Source organism: Pipistrellus kuhlii, unplaced genomic scaffold, assembly GCF_014108245.1.
Source record: "Pipistrellus kuhlii isolate mPipKuh1 unplaced genomic scaffold, mPipKuh1.p scaffold_m20_p_1, whole genome shotgun sequence".
NCBI lineage: Eukaryota > Metazoa > Chordata > Mammalia > Chiroptera > Vespertilionidae > Pipistrellus > Pipistrellus kuhlii.
The window spans coordinates 15,489,887-15,501,160 of NW_023425404.1; the positions used below are offsets into that span (position 1 = coordinate 15,489,887).

The following is an 11,274-nucleotide window of genomic DNA, read 5'->3' on the forward strand; positions in this document are numbered from 1 at the left end:
TAAGTCCTGGGGATGTAATGTACAGCATGGAGACTATCTATAATAATAAAAGTATAATATGCTAACTAGACCAGATATCCTTCCAGGCGGGCCTGGCAGGGCCAAGGCAGAGGTGGCTGCCCCTGCGATGGGGGCCTAGCTGCTTGCATGAATTTTATGCATCAGGCCTCTAATAATTAATAATACTGTGTTGCCTTTTGAAAATTTCTAAGAGAATAGATCTTAAAAGTTCTCATCACAGCCCTAACCGGTTTGGCTCAGTGGATAGACCGCTAGCCTGCGAACTGAAGGGTCCAAGGTTTGATTCCGGTCAAGGGTATATACCTTGGTTGCAGGCACATCTCCAGTGGGGGGGGCATGCAGGAGACAGCTGATCAATGTTTCTCTCTCATCGATGTTTCTAGCTCTCTCTCCCTCCCCCTCTCCCTTCCTCTCTGTAAAAAAATCAATAAAATACTTTTTTTTTTTAAAGTTCTCATCACAAATAAAAAAGAAGTTCTGTTGCTATGTGTGGTGATAGATGTTAACTAGACTTGTTGCTGTAATCATTTCACAAATATAAATATCTAAACATTCTATTGCATACAAATATCTAATCATTCTATTGTACCGCTGAAACTAATGTAATATGAGTTGATTATACCTCATTCTTTAAAAAGGTGAAGTTTATGTTACCTATATTTTGCCACAATAAAAAAAAAAAAGTCCCTTTCATTTTGTTTACTAATGGATGAAAGTTAGTAAAGCAGCTGACAGGGCCTGGCACATAGTAGGGGGTTACTAAATTGTGGATATCACCATCATTGGCTTTAGCGCTCAGAACCTATAGCTGGATCTCAACCAACTCGGGGTCTACCAGTAGGACTGAGCAAGATCGAGCAGGTGAGTAGAGAGCCCCAGATGGAGACATGAGGGGACTATAATGGGACAGAAAGAGAGAAAGACAACAGGGCCCCGGGGAGACTTAAGCCCCAAAAGCAACCCCGGATGAAAAGAGGAGGCCCTAGAAAGGCCGAGAAGAAAATCTGCAAGGCCTCCCAGGAAAGAGGGCCAGAGCGGGGCTGCCAGGAAAATGCAGGACACCCTCGTAAACTTGGACATCAGACAGACAACAAGCAACTTTTGTAATAAGCAGGTCCCAAATATGGCATCACCTGTTTCAGCGCATGGGACATGCTTGGGCTAAGAATTTACTTATTGTTTATCTGACACTCAAATTCAGCTGGGCATCCTGTGTTTCTATTTGCTAAATCTAGCAATGCTAGGCCAGATGCCTGGCTCATCCTCCAGCACTTTGCCCTCAGTCGTCTCAGATACTTAAGAGATCCTACAATAGCCGAAACCAGTTTGGCTCAATGGATAGAGCGTTGGCTTGGGGACTGAGAGGTCCCGGGTTCAATTACGGTCAAGGGCATGTACCTTGGTTGTGGACATATCCCCGGTAGGGGGTGTGCAAGAGGCAGCTGATCGATGACTCTCTCTCATCGATGTTTCTAGCTCTCTATCTCTCTCCCTTCCTCTCTGTACAAAACCAATAAAAATATATTTTTTTAAAAAAAAGAGAGATCCTACAATACCTGGTATCTGGATGGACAGGGCCAAGGATGGATTAGGATTCTTTGCTTCACAAATTTATCCCTTCACTGTTGAGGCCCTAGAAATAGCAAGCTCCCTTAACCGTCTTAACATAGAAATTAATTTTTTGAATTTAAATTTGCAGCCCCACTGTTGAAGGAGCCCACGTGTCCAAGGTTAAGGCCACACAGGCCACAGCCCCGAAAGCTGTGGTTCTGCTGGCTTCCGGGAGCAGGAGAGGGGAGTAAGCCATACCAAGATCTCCGGCAGACAGAACCGTCTGGTTGATAAAGGCCAAACCCCATGTCTCTCCCCCCAGACCTCAGCTTCAGAACAGCCCCAACACCTTCTGCGCAGGCTGCCCTGGCCGTTTGCACAAAGGACTGCGGATTTCTCTGAAAGCAGAGACCTAAAAAAAGGGCTTTGTCTATGTAAAACCAAACACAATTCTCTCGCCTCAGCCCTAACCTGATTAAAAGCTGGAATCATTTGTTTTGTTTTGAGAAGTGCCAGGGTTTATGCTCGAGGTCCCCCCTTCCCTCCTCACTACTTCCAGCTGCTGAGGCACATCAGTGTGAGAGACCACACACCAGCAGGCCCAGCGTGCAGAGGCCTGGTGGAGATTAAACTCCAGGCTCTGGGGAGGGTCTTCCCCGCCTCCCCCCCACTCCTGTGCATAAGGGGAGCTGAGTACAGAGAGCAGAGTTCAAGGACAGAGCCCACCCTGGATCCCATTCACCGCAGCCAAGCCTCGTCCATCTAAGATCAGACAAGGAACGGCCAAAGGCAAGTCCCAGGGACAAATGAGAACACTGTGTAGTGCAGGTGGCCAAAAGGCCTTTCCCCTCAACTTTTTATTTTTTTAATATAACTAAATTTATTTACCATGTAACAAACTTCATTTGACAGGAAACCTGGGGGCAGAGAGTGTGGGTTTTCATCCCAGCTCCACCAGCTAACTGAGCAACCTGGAACCATTTTGCCTCACTGTGCCAGTCTGCCTGGCTTTCCAACCAGGGAGGGCACAGATCAAGACTGAAACCAGCTGAAGCCGGCTTGGCTCAGTGGATAGAGCGTCGGTCTGCGGACTGAAAGGTCCCAGGTTCGATTCCGGTCAAGGGCATGTACATTGGTTGCAGGCACATCTCCTGTAGGGGGTGTGCAAGAGGCAGCTGGCCGATGTTTCCCTCTCATTGACGTTTCTAGCTCTCTATCTCTCTCCCTTCCTCTCTGTTAAAAACCAATAAAATATATTAAAAAAAAAAAAAAAAAAAAAAGACTAAAACCAGACCAAGTGTGCAGCTGGGTTACTTTCATGGTCCCATGTAGGACCACCTGAAGCAGTGTGCTTGTTTGCTCATTCTGTTTATTGTTGACCTCACCCAGCAGAATGTTGGAAGCTTGGTGCTTGGAGACCTGGTGGCCAGCACAGGGCCAGCCATCAATCAAAGTCAGGGCTCCTAACGTCTGTTTTAGTGGAATGAATAGTGTGGAAGATGTACTGAGGAAGGAAGGGAGCTGGGCAGGAGAGCTGCCCTCCCCACCTGAGCCTACCTCTTCTCCGCCCTGTGACCTGTTTTCTCGGGATCACAGGGGCCCTTTTGAATGCCTGGGGTTCCTAGCTATTTTCTCACCCCAAGTTCAGAAGCAAACGGGGCTTAAATGTATGGTACCGGGCATTGGAACCTTCCTCCTCTGCCTTCGGAACCAATGCCCTCCCGGCAATGCTGAGGGGGTCTTGAGGACCTGGCAGGGGGCCAGAGTTTCTGTGTTCCCAGGACAGAAACAGCCTAAGCCAGTGATCCTGAGAGAAGTGGGCGGCCTTCTTCCCCCACATACACTGTCGGTGCTTATTCTCTCCCTTCCTCCCCGCTCCCCTCCTCCACTCCCACCCAAATGCCATAATGAAAAATTCATGTTAAGAGCTTCCCATACGATCTGATTTTCAACACTTTAATGGGATTAATTGAAGCAGGGAGTGTAGTGAGCCCTTCCTCCCCAGGGTCCCCCTACCTACAACTGCCACTCACCCCAACTTGCCCCTTCCCCATACTTCTTTCTCTTTCTAGAATCTTCCTAGACTCGCTGCTTTTGCTGTCTTTTTCTCCCCCATCCGCAGCACCCCTTCTCACTTCCTTCCAGCTCCTTCCCAGATCCTCCTCTTCTCGTGCCCGGCACTTTTTAAACGCCTGTAAAATTTTCTCTCTTTCCCTACGGAGGAGAGAGCAGTTTGATCATCTAAAACCCTGATGAATGGAATGTCTGAAGCTTGGTGAATTGGATGTATCTAAGGAAATTTGACTTTCTTCAGGTCTAGAACATACACTACCCACTAAGAGAGTTACAGGATAATAGCACTCAAAGACTTTAACTGGTAGGAATTAAATAATCAGTATAATGGTTATTAGTGTGCAAACTTGAGGTGACTAACATTTCCCAGACACAATCTGGGCCACCCCATATTTTTATAGCTATAGCTAAGCTGCAGAGGGAAAGGGAAAAAAAATTCCCTAGGCTGTTTCAATGATGCATACTGAGTAGCTGGGAGGTATTCTATCCTGAGCAACAATAATAAAATCCTGTATAGCTGAGAAGTTCTGGACAGGCAGTTACCTGAGTTTCAGTGCCAACAATTCACAGTGACACCTTGTACATGAGGCTTTATTCCTCTCCCTCAGTTATTTCAACTCTACAACCATAGAGGCAGCCTGGATGGTGGGTCCAATTTTTTTACTGTATGCCTCTGTTAATAAAAACACTTTGAGCACTCATCCACATATATAATATGCTTAATTATATTATACATATTACATATATAATACATTATATATAATGTATTATTATATATACATATAATGTGCTATTTGTACCAAGTTATTTTATATATAATGTACTATAATATATGCATATAATGTACTATTTGTACCATATATTATGTATACATATATAATGTACTATAATATATACTATTTGTACCAATATATTATGTATATTATATATATACAATTTTAAAGGATAAGAGAAACATGAAATAAATTTTATTTTTATGTTTTACTAACCATAATGGGTTTAATTTATCATTGGCTAATATTTCAAGGCAACATATTTACTTAGGACAAGACTCTCCGCTGAGAGTTGCTGTAAATCCATATTTCAAGTAGCAAGATAATTTCCATCTGTTTTTGCTGCTGATTTCTTGCCAGATTATTGTTCTTATCTCCTAATGTGGCTGAAAAGAACTCATAAGAGAAATTAGAGGAGTGTCATCTCATCCATTATCATCGTTTTTGCTTACAACACACTATTATCCTATATAATAAAAGGCTAATATGAAAATCGACCAGAGGGACCGGTCGCTATGACATGTACTGACCACCAGGGGGCATAAGCTCAATGCAGGAGTTGCCCCCTTGTGGTCAGTGTGTTCCCACAGGGGGAGCACCGCTCATCCAGAAGCCAGGCTCACGGATGGTGAGCTCAGTAGCAATGGCAGGAGCCTCTCCTGCCTCCATGATAGCACTAAGGATGTCTGACTACTAGCTTAGGCCCACTCCCCGTGGGCCTAAGCCATCAGTCAGACATCCCCCGAGGGTTCCCAAACTGCAAGATGGTGCAGACCGGGCTTAGGGACCTCTCTATCCAAGTGCACAAATTTTGTGCATTGGACCTCTAGTGTTATATAATATTATATTATTCATATTATCTTTAAAACTCAGTTTTTTTTCAGGAATCTTTTTAGGTTTGTGAAGGTAGATATTAGTTATGCCTAGACAATATACTTTGCAAATTGTTATTAATAGGCAAGCACAGGGAAGGATGAGGAGTTTCCTCCTGACTCAGGGATCTCTGCTCACACATCCAGCCTGGTGCACACTGCTCGATGTATGCACTGAGTGAGGGAATAAGAACCACTCTGTGATTAAACATTAATAAGCACTTTTATGTATGTTTTTAGACAGACTGCAAATAGAAAAAAGAAAAAAGAAAAAGTCTACTATTCTCCTCCCACCATCCAGAGGACTGTCTTGGAGCTGCCCTTTAGTGACCACAACAATTCCCTTATCAATAAAGCTTTTTGGCTGAAATCGGTTTGGCTCAATGGATAGAGCGTCGGCTTGGGGACTGAATGGTCCCAGGTTCGATTCCCGTCAAGGGCATTTACCTTGGTTGCGGGCATATCCCCAATAGGGGGTGTGCAAGAGGCAGCTGATCAGTGACTCTCTCTCTCATCGATGTTTCTAACTCTCTATCTCTCTCCCTTCCTCTCTGCACAAAAATCAATAAAATATATTTTAAAAAATAAATAAAGCTTTTTGGGTGAGCAATGGCTGCAAACAGCAGCATGCTTGGTAGTGTATGCAACCTGTTGCTAGTATGGGTTGCCATAAGGGACCTTGGATAGAGCTCTTTCTGGTGGACACTCGTGTCTGAACTCATGCTGCCCTCAATCTAGGCTCCAAACGGGTAGGCAGGGTGCCTTTGGAAAGCCCCAAGGCACAGTGGCCAGAGTCCACATTGGCCAAGTCATCATGTCCATCCGCACCAAGCTGCAGAACAAGGAACATGTAATTGAGGCCCTACACAGAGCCAAGTACCTGGCCGCCAGAAGATCCACATCTTCAAGAAGTGGGGCTTTACTCAGTTTAATGTGGATGAGTTTGAAGACATGGTGGCCGAGAAGCTCCTCATCCCAGATGGCCGTGGAGTCAAATACATCCCTAATCATGGTCCCCTGGACAAATGGGGAGCCCTGCACTCATGAGAGTCTCAGTGCTGCCCCCACCTTACACCCACTAATAAATCAACTTTTCGTCCAAAAAAATAAAAAATAAATAAAGCTCTTTGACTCCCCACTGTCTCAGTAGATGGAATCTCTCTCAGCTCCCCAGTCTTCCTGCTGCTGGTCAACGTTCCCTACGTGTGAGTTGAGCCAAGGTAATGACCCTGCAAAGAGGTGTGCTGCAAAGAGGTGTGCTGCAAAGAGGTGTGCTGTCCGGGGCAAGCAGCACGTGGTGCCCTTAGCCAGAGCTGGGCCAGACTGTGTGGGGATCTGGCTCCAGAAATGATTCTCCACTGCTCTTTCCCCTCTACAACCACTGTGCACAGCAAAGAGTCTCTCCCTTCTCCCTGTATATGAGGCACCCAGTTTTTACTTAGCCAACCCCACTCCTGCTGGGAGAAATGAGGAGACCTCCTCTTGATGTGTATAGGTGTGCATGCAGATGGAACTAGACTGGATTTTCCACCTTGGGCCTTCTATTCAGTTATACTTCTAGAGAGAATAGGTGATTTGACCTGGGTCACAAAGCTACTACATGGCAAAACTAGAATGTGAAGTTGACTGAGGTCTTAACCCCACACTGTTTCCAACTCTCCAAGAGCACAAAGTAACTAGGGTTTGTACATGTATCATGTGTTTCCATATGTGCACATAAATATCCATGTCTATAGAGTCGGACAATACAGTTGATCACACAGTGGATGGTTGCATAAACAACTACAGTGGAAATGCTGACGTGTCCCAGAAAAGTCACAGGTCCCAACAGGGGCTGACACGTGAAGAGCCCTTGGAGCAGGCAGTCTCCTTAGCTCACACATAAGACTAGCTCTTGGTGAATGATAAGAGCACAACCTCCTAGGAAAACTGAAAAGTAAGGCTCAGATTTGACTGCTCAAAACTCCTCTGTCTATCCTCTTTGAAGGGGTAACATTTACTCTGGCCTTGGACAGAAACTTCTGGTTTGGAGGTGAATCAGATTCCTGGTCAAGGTGATTATGACCCAAATACCACTTAAGGACATTCTGCACCAGCTGTCCAAGATCAAGGGAATAAAGTCAGTGAAGAATTCGCAGCCCTTCTGCACCTACTATGTGACTATGTATTTGGCAGTCAAGTGCAAGTTTTAAAGATAAGAGAGCAGAGGAATAGAAGCAGCAAAACAGCGCTCTTCCTTAAGTGCGGTTAATTGGGGGAGAGTGTTTCAAAATAAAAGTCTACACTTCACCCCCTCAGTATGGCCAGTCCTTAGATTAGCCCCACTTTTAGTTATGGGGGAAGGTCTCAGCATCAAGTTAATGAAGGTGACGATGACCATGATGACAATGGTACATCATTTGTTGTGCAAGAATTGTCATACTTTGCATACTTTGTGCATAGAATTGTCATAAATATTTTTCAAACATTACCTCAATTCACCCCATAATCCTTTGAGCTAGCAACTATTATTATCCTCAGATGAGAACACTAAGACTCTGAGGTGCTGGCTGGGGGATTATTCCAAATTCACATTGCTATTGAGGGGTGGAGCTAAGATTTGAATCCAGATCTATCTGGCTCCAAAGGCCACAATCTTAACCACTGCTCTAGGAACCCCAGGTTGGAAACCAAAGAGAGAAGGAGCACCCTCTTATAATGCATTTACCATGAAGTAATGTGACCTAACAAATATTTAAGGCTAGGTATCTGTAGGTGATCATCCATTTATTCAATAATTACCAACTGAACATCTACTAAGTGCCAGGCATTGTTCTAAGTGCTATGGATAAAGCAATGAATACAACAAGTTCCCATTCCCACAAAACTCAGAATATAAAAGGAAAAAATAGACAAATCCACTAATATATAAAATGGCAGGGGATGATAAGCACCATAGGGAGTCAGAGAGTGATGGGGACTGCTCTTTTTGGATGGGTGCTTGAGGAAGACCACTCTGCGTGGGGGCCATTTGAGCAGAGACCTGAAGGAGGGAGGGGTGAATCTCTGCAGAGATCCCGGGAGAAGTGCCTTCCAGGCAGAAGGAACACAAACAGAAAGAACGCACAGTGAGCTCATACTGGAGACCAGGATTGCCCTGCCTTTTAGATCTTCCCTTTTGTTAGTTTGCAGGACCACATCTTTGTGATTTCGCTGTGAGGAAATCAGATGTCTAGATTCAGAGAGGTCTCCCCACGGTTTCACAGCCGAGGAAAAGCAGGTGAGCTTTTATTGTACAATATTTACTCACATGAGCTTATGTATCCTTCCTATGGCTCTGAGAAGCCGGTGTATTAAAGCTATGGTCTGCCGGCTTCAAAGCCTATGCCCTTTCCACCATACCTTGTGAAGTGAACCACATGCCTTCAGACGGATGTAAGTCCTTCCTTCTTAAGAGCTCAGAGCACCTGGAAATCAGAACTTCAGGTCTTCATCCAACTGACACAAGCTGGAAGCCGGTTGGGTGCCAGGCCCATGCTGGGCACTGTGAGGACACAGCGATGAGCATGACAGACACGGCCCCTCCTCCAAAGGATAGCTCTCAACACTCAGCAGAACCAATTCCAAACCACACGTCATCAGTGTGTCATATGCTCTCTTACCCGCCCTCCAGCTGTTCCCTCTGCCTGGAGGCACTTCTCTCATTTTCCCTTCTTAGCTCTGGCAGAGGGAAAAATGAGTCCTGAACCTTAGGCCTCAGCCACTTTGAGCTCCACTGGGGCACAGCATCTGCCACCCACCCCACTCACCCTCCACGCTTCCCTGGGAAGTCTTCCCAGCCAACAGAGCTGGTTTTCAAGCTGAACTCTCCAGTTCTTGCCCACTGACAGAGGTAGAGCAGATGAGATAACCAAGATCCTGTCACTTCTCAACGAACGGAATTCGAGGGGCTCCATAGCGTGGGCAAATCCAACTTGGGCCGGGACCGGTTTGGCTCAGTGGATAGAGCGTCAGCCTGCCGACTGAAAGGTCCCGGGTTCGATTCTGGTCAAGGGCATGTACCTTGGTTGTGGGCATATTCCCGGTAGGGACTGTGCAGGAGGCAGCTGATCTATGATTCTCTCTCATCGATGTTTCTAACTCTCTATCCCTCTCTCTTCCTCTCTGTGAAAAATCAATAAAAATATATATTAAAAAAAATAAAAAAGAAGAAGAAGAAGAATCCAAGATGGGTTTAGGGGATTCAGACAAAGGTCGGGCCAGTTCTCCTTTGATCCAAACAATATGCCTGACAATAAGTCCGCCACACTCCCTGCCTCCAAAGGGAATTAAACTCCATCAAAGGTTGCCAGGAACCCATCTCTCATGTTCTGCCACAGGAGGGATGTAACTTCTAAACCCAGTGGATCTACGGAAGGATCCAAACACAGCCAACCGATGAGACATGAGTCTGACTGGGGGCTGTCAAATCTTATTCAGAAACGGACCTGTCAGCCCACCACTTCCCTCCATCCTGAAAAACTAACCAGGGTGGTTGGAAATGAGACTCGGAGGGATGGCAGAGGGGAAGAGTATTAAATTGCAGCTGAAATCCACCTCCCCCAACCTCAAGGGCTTCTCCTCCAGTGTCAACAAATATGCAACCAATTAATGTAATTGCGGAGTTATTTATGGTGCCCAGCAAAGTGCAGCTGGATACTAAAAGACAAGGGTGGGAGAAGCAGAGGAAAAAAACTCTCTCGGTTTTTGGTGTGCAGTTTTCTGGGTTGGATTTTTTTTTTCTTTTTTTTCTTTTTTCTTTCCTTTTCTTTCAGATGTTTCAGTCAACTTGTGGTATCCATGTGTCTGGTGGTCATGGCCCCTTCCAGTCAGTTTGCAGGTGTTCCTGCCTGGGGGGATGGAGAGAAAGGGAGGGGGAGACTCGAGGGAAAAAGCTAAAGGTCTTCAGATTTCAAACTGTGACCTGTCATAGAAGACTTTTTCAAGGCTCCCCACTCTGACTGCACCCCTGCCTTCATCCTCTCCACTGACCTTTTCCCTAATAACCACCACCCAAAATTGCACATAGAGACTTTTTTTCCATAGCTCTGTTACACGATTGTGTGGAATGACAGCTGTGTTGCCATTCAGCACCCCACACACAAGACAGGTTTTAATTAGAGTTATTGAGGGGTTTGAATTGGTACAATTAGGGCCAGCATTAATGAGGTCTCCATGTGTTCTTTTGAACAGTTGGGCCCTACAGGGGAGGAGGGAGTTGCAACTAATGAAGTTGGAGAGCGCAAATTATCTGAGCAAAAGGAGGGCAAGTGTGAGCCGCCCAGGGGAGGGGCATGCAAAGAAAAGAAAGGGGTTACATGTGGTGGAGGCACACACATGTTTGTACATACTTATTTTTGTGTCTTCCTTTCTCAATATGGTCTTTTGAGAAGGAAATCCTGGCCACCAAATATGTATCGTTGGCTAAGAGAGGAAAGAGAAAAGGTGTGTATCTTATGTCAAACTAAAGCTAACAAAGATTGTGTATGTGTGTGTACGTGTGTGTGTGTGTGTGTGTGTGTGTGTTATACTTGCTCCAATTATGGACATATTAGAGGAAGAGCAAAATACAAAGACAAACTCCAATTACCAAATGTCCTAACCCTTCATTATCTGAAATGTTGATTGCTCTGTACTATCCCAATTTCCCAAGTCCTTTCTTTCCAGATGTCTGTTCTTCTCTTTTAATTCCTTAAGCCCTTATGATCTCTTGGCAGGGCTCAATCAAAAAAATAAAAGCCCCACCCCAGCCTGCATGGCTCAGTGGGTGAGCGTCAACCTATAAACCTGGAGGTCATGGTTCCATTCCTGGTCAGGGCACATGCCTGCTTTTCAGCTCGATCCCCAGTAAGGGACATGTAGGAGGCAGCCAATCAATGATTCTCTCTCCTAATTGATGTTTCTATCTCTCTCCCTCTCTGAAACCAATAAAAATATATTTTAAAAAAACATAAGCCCAAGTCTCT

The 11,274-nt window shown here is 45.4% G+C and overlaps 1 non-coding gene across 1 annotated transcript; it reads left to right on the top strand.

Annotated features, from left to right (window-relative positions):
- Window positions 1-5,841: 5,841 nt before the first annotated feature.
- Window positions 5,842-5,981, top strand: LOC118710345. Its single transcript, XR_004985384.1, has one exon. It is a non-coding gene; the product is annotated as a small nucleolar RNA SNORA70 (small nucleolar RNA).
- Window positions 5,982-11,274: the final 5,293 nt, after the last annotated feature.